Below are 5,907 nucleotides of genomic sequence, written 5' to 3' on the forward strand. Positions count from 1 at the left end.
TAATTATCTTAAGTAACTAGCGAGTATCTTAAATAAAAAGCAACAATGACTTTTTTTATTCAACACGGCTTAAAATAAAATGATAACTATTGAATAAATAATAACAACAGTTTCTTTTATGTCAACAATAGTAACTAGACACTAGATCACTCGAGTATAAAAATTTATATAGAATAAAATGTGACCTAAAAAAAAAGAATTTTTTTGATTAACAAAAAAAAAGTCCAAGTATCTGGATTCGTTAAGACCCTTGAGTAACTTAGCACCCTTGTGATTCGTGTTATCTTACGCGTTGCGCCGTAGTGCGTCTTAAGGGTTGAATTTTATCTTGAAAGCACAAATGCCGTAGTTTCTTCCTTTTTGCCTCCCCCTTTCCCTCAGGACCAGCCTTTGCCCCTGCCCCGGCCTATTTTCCCCTTTCCAGCTCGTAAACAAGTAAAAAGAATAAGGACAGACTCTTTAGCTACAAAGGCGGTGAAATATCGTTAAGGAAAGAAAATAACAAAAAAGCTCCTTCTAATAAAAGTAAGAAAGAGTAAAGACGGTAGCATGAGAAGAAGACGAAGAATAAGAGGAAAATTATTCTCCCTTCTTATTTCATCCCTTTAAGATCCAACCCTCTTTCTTTCCGCTTTCTCATGAGATCCGTCCAACGAACGACGACGACACTCGTAAGATCTCATCCCCTGTTCAAAGTAATTCTTATTCTGTCCTACCTACCAGCCAACGGAAAAACGTATCTTGCTGTAATTAACCGAGGCGTTATATTCCTGACGGCCATATTGGATTTTTACTTCACTGGGTCTTCACTTTAACGAGGGTTATATTTTTTATAAATTATTGTTATTATTATTATTATTATTATTATTATTATTATTATTATTATTATTATTATTATTATTATTATTATTATTTCTATTACACTGTAAAAAATCCAAAGTGAATCCGGAGTGAATTCGGATTGAAATTAAATCCGAATTCACTCCGCATTCACTCCGCCACTCGGAGTTCCGGAGTTTTAAAAAAAATCACTCCGCATGCGGAGTGAATTGGGAGTTTTTTTTTTAGCGGAGTGATCTCGGAGTGACGCGGATTTTATTTCACTCCCAATTCACTCCGGTCTGGAGTTTTAATACTTAAATAAATTTATATTAATTTCTATGAAACTGCTAAACAATGTGTGTGTGTTTGCGTGCATGTGTGTGTTTGGGTGTGTGCAGGTGTTTGTGTGCGTGTGTGCGAATGTGTGCTTGTGTGTGTTCGGATGTGTGCAAATATCTGCGTGCGTGTCCGCGTGTGTGCAAATGTGTGTGTGTGCAAATGTGTGCATGTATGCATGTGTGCGTGTGTGCAAGTGTGTGCGAGTACGCGTGTGTGTCTAAATATGTGTGTCCGTATGTGTGTGCGTATCAGCTGATCAATAATGTAATACGCGAATTTTTACTTCGATTTTATTGAGTGGAGTTATATTTTATTAATAATATTTACAAGACTCCGTTCCGGAGTGAATTTCACTCCGGAGAGATTAAATTAATAAAAAATTATCTACTCCGCGAAAACTCCCCTGCGGAGTGAATTTCACTCCGAGGGGAGTGAATAATTAAAAATTCATTCACTCCACATTCACTCTGGATTTAATCCGCATTCACTCCGCGAATTTTTTACGTTGTATTATTATTATTATTATTATTATTATTATTATTAATATTATTATTATTGTTATTTTTTTTTATCATTAGTATTATTACTAACTTCTTAGGAATCTATACACAGTAAAAAATATTGTGTTAAAATGAACACAATCTGTGTGTTAGAAACGGTCTACACAAATCCCTATTGCAGCCACTGGAATAATCCTGTCGCAGCTACAGGAATAGACCTGCGAATACAACAGGAAAAACCTGTGGCTGCAACGATGTAATACTACAGAACTCTCCTGCAGCTGCTACAGGGTCATGTCCTGTTGCAGCTATAGTTCTTTTTTTCCGTGTAGATGATTCAACCATTGCGGGAATAGTAACATTGGCAATAGTTGTCGCGGACGCCACAATGTCAGTACGGCCGTCAGGCCCATACTGCGTTGCCGTATCCACATTGCTTCTGGCCGATAAATCTAGTCTAACGACATCTACATGAACATGATCATGAACATGATCTACAAAAACTAGTAGCATTGTGCCCTCGGCATTGTAGTATGGGTCTCAGGGCCATGCTGTTTCGCCGTGCCCGCTATGCATACGTGCGAGCAATACAATAGCTCCAGTACTATACAGTATACACGGAAAGAAAATTATGGCAGCGGTTCCCATAATTTTGTGAAATTTTTTCCTATATCATCATAGGAATTACGACCATAAATTATGGGAGCGGTTCCTATAATTATGGGAATGATACCCATAACACTATAGGAATGATTCCTATAATTTATAGGAATACTTTCTATAATATTATGGGAATCATTCCTATAATTTATGGGAATGGTTCCTATAATTTATAGGAACCATTCCCATAAATTATAGGAACCATTCCCATAATATTATGGGAATGGTTCCTATAATAGTATGGGAACTATTCCCATAATATTATGGGAATGATTCCCATAATGCAATTGGAATGGTTCGTATACCATTATGGGAATCATTCCCATAATATTATGGGAATAGTTCCCATATTATTATGGGAATAGTTCCCATATTATCATGAAAAAATTAATTTAAAGAAGTGTGGTAATCACTTCTACAATACACAGAAATATTATTAAACATAAAAACAAAAATTCAAACATTGAAAAAAAAAATCGTATTTGGCAAAAAAACATTAAAATTTTTAACAAGAATTTTTTGTCAGCACAAAACATTCAAGAAAATTCAAATTTTGGGAAATTTCTACACTATTGTGCAAAAAAAAAATTTTATGATATTATAGGGATGGTTCCCATAACATTATGGGAATAGTTCCCATAATATTATAGGGATAGTTCCTATATCAATATGGGAACCATTCCCATAATAGTATGGGAATGATTCCCATACCATTATGGGAATGGTTCCAATAATGATATGGGAATGGTTCCCATAATATTATGGGAACCATTCTCATATCATTATGGGAACTATTTCCATATCATTATAGGAACCATTCCCATAATGGTATGGGAACTATTCTCATACTATTATGGGGATGGTTCCCATAATATATGGGAACCATCCCTGTAGTAGTATAGGTACTATTCCCATACCATTTTGGGAACCATTCCCATAATGCATAGCAAAACTTCCCATAATTTTCTTTCCGTGTAGTAAATAACGCCATACTTCTGGGACTCGTTACAATACTGTCTTGGAATATTTCACACTATTTTAGCATCGGTCTTGAGACCATACCATGGTGTTAAACGCCATGCATTTCTTACCGTGTACAAAATCCATTACTTTTACTTACAGGATTTCTTACACGATCCATCCAGAAATGTTCCTTATAAAAATTAGCGGGCGGGTTAACATTACTCACTACACTTATAGGCAGCACTCATAGCTGTCAGAAAAGTACATTTACTACAGCTGTAGCTGTTGCTTTCGTCAGACTAATTCTTGCGGTTATAGATATGGTATCTATACATGGTTTCGCCGTTTCCATAATTATCTAGACTAGATTACTGTTCTGCGCAACAAATTAATTTTTTTTTTTCAAAATTTTTTTAAGAGGTCCAGTTTGCCCCAGTCTCCATATCATAACAAATTTTTTCTAAAGCCCATTTCACCCTCGAAATTCTATTAATAATAAAAAATAATTTCCTACAATTTATTATGAAGAAAAAAAAAAATACATTTCGACACAGAAAAAAAGAATTAGAGAATTTAAAAAAACAAACATATGATTAATATCAGCTATAAAACGACCCCTAGAATTCCAACCCCTGGGTTTGCATCGAAAATTCGTGCATACGTTTGACATTAATCAACCGCCTACTGTTTTTTAAAAAAATCTATAACCCTATCCTAATTTTTTTTCTCACTTTACTTCTCACCCCACCCCTCCGGTCTCTGCCCTTTTTTTCTTTTGACTTTCTATAATTTTTTTTATATGTAAATATATGATGAAATTTCTGATTTATGTCTTCTATTATTAAATAGAGACACTGGAGTAATTTAAAAAAAAAAAAAAAAAAAATGTGTAGTCAAGTCGGGTGTTTATTTAACGCACGGGTAAATTGTCAAAAAAATTATTATAATTTAATTTGAGAATTATTTATTTTTAGGTCACATTTTATTCTATATAAATTTTTATACTCGAGTGGTCTAATGTCTAGTTACTATTGTTGACATAAAAGAAACTGTTGTTATTATTTATTCAATAGATATCATTTTATTTTAAGCCGTGTTGAATAAAAAAAGTCATTGTTGCTTTTTATTTAAGATACTCGCTAATTACTTAAGATAATTAGACATCATGGGATACCGATGGAAAGGAAATTTAATTATCTACAACTTTGTTGTCTATAAAAATTACTGTAAAATGAATAGTTGTAAAGTTACAGCCGATTTACGCATTAGAAAATTGATGGGGCAAAGGGTTTTTTTTCTAAGGCTTTGAGTGGCTGGAAATTTTCGACTATTGATTTCATTATAATTTTTTTGTGATAAAAAAGTTTTAGGAAATTAAATTTCCTTGGAATTATCTCCATAATGTCTGATTGTACTTGTATATTATCTGATTATTAATTTATTAATTAAAAGTTACTAGTTTTTTTATCAATGACAAATAATTATTTGCTTAATTACCGATATCTTAATGATTAATCAAGATAATTGGATATTTATGGTGGTCATTGGAAAGGAAATTTAATTTCCTACAACTTTTGTAGCAATTAAAAATTTCTTAAAATCAATAGTTTTAAGTATAGAGCCAATTTACGTCTTGGAAAAGGGCTAGACAACAATAATATCGTTAACAAAATTAATCTACTGATTAATTGACGATATCTTTTAAAATATTGGTCCTAGAAGATTTTTGTAGAGGACTAAAGTTGTAGGAAGTTAAATTTTGAACAACTTTTGTTCAAAAATGTTTTTTTTAAAACCCATATTCTAAAAGATACAGCCAATTAATGCCTTTGATAATGTCTATATTACTTACCTCATTAATATACTGATTAATCAACGATATCTTCTAAAATATTGATTCTAGAAAATTTCTGTACAAGATCATAATTTTCAAAAACTTAATTTTGGACAACTTTTATTCGAACAAAATTTTTTTAAAACCAATAATTCAAATGATACAGCTAATTAAACTCAATGATAAAATTATCATTAATATGAGAATATTTACAGAATTAAAATTCTTTCTATTGAAGCTTCAAAATTTTAATAAATTTTCCAAAAACTAAAATTTTCTAACTTAAATTCAAATTACTCAGTTATGAATAAACCGACTTTTGTTCGATTTTTCCACTGACCAAATTACCGTCTCGTAAATTCCAAAAATCTCTCCCCCAACCCCTCCCATGTTTAAATTACAAATTCGTTTCATTTAAAAAAAAAAAATTTTTTCCTATAAAAAATTTTCCATTTAAAAAATTTTCCCGCCAAAATTCAAAATTTTTCTTAATTTTCTCCTTTAGGCTCGCGCTCTTAAAATTTCTCCCTCCTCCCTGCAATTTGACTTCAAGCCGCGAGAAGTCCAATTTACAAAAAAAAATTCCCACAAATTAATTAATTAATTAATTTTAAATACTTACCCCACTTTTATTGTGACGTAAAACTTTTTAATTACCCCAGAAAAAAGTAAAACGCGCCCTAATGAACTCTGAAGTCAATTGAAATGTAAACTGCCCAATTAGAATAAAAAACTTTTAGCCAGCGGTCAAGGTCCCGGTTCATTTTATTTTTTTCTTGTCCTTTTCTT

This window comes from Microplitis mediator, chromosome 9 (assembly GCF_029852145.1).
Source record: "Microplitis mediator isolate UGA2020A chromosome 9, iyMicMedi2.1, whole genome shotgun sequence".
Classification (NCBI taxonomy): domain Eukaryota; kingdom Metazoa; phylum Arthropoda; class Insecta; order Hymenoptera; family Braconidae; genus Microplitis; species Microplitis mediator.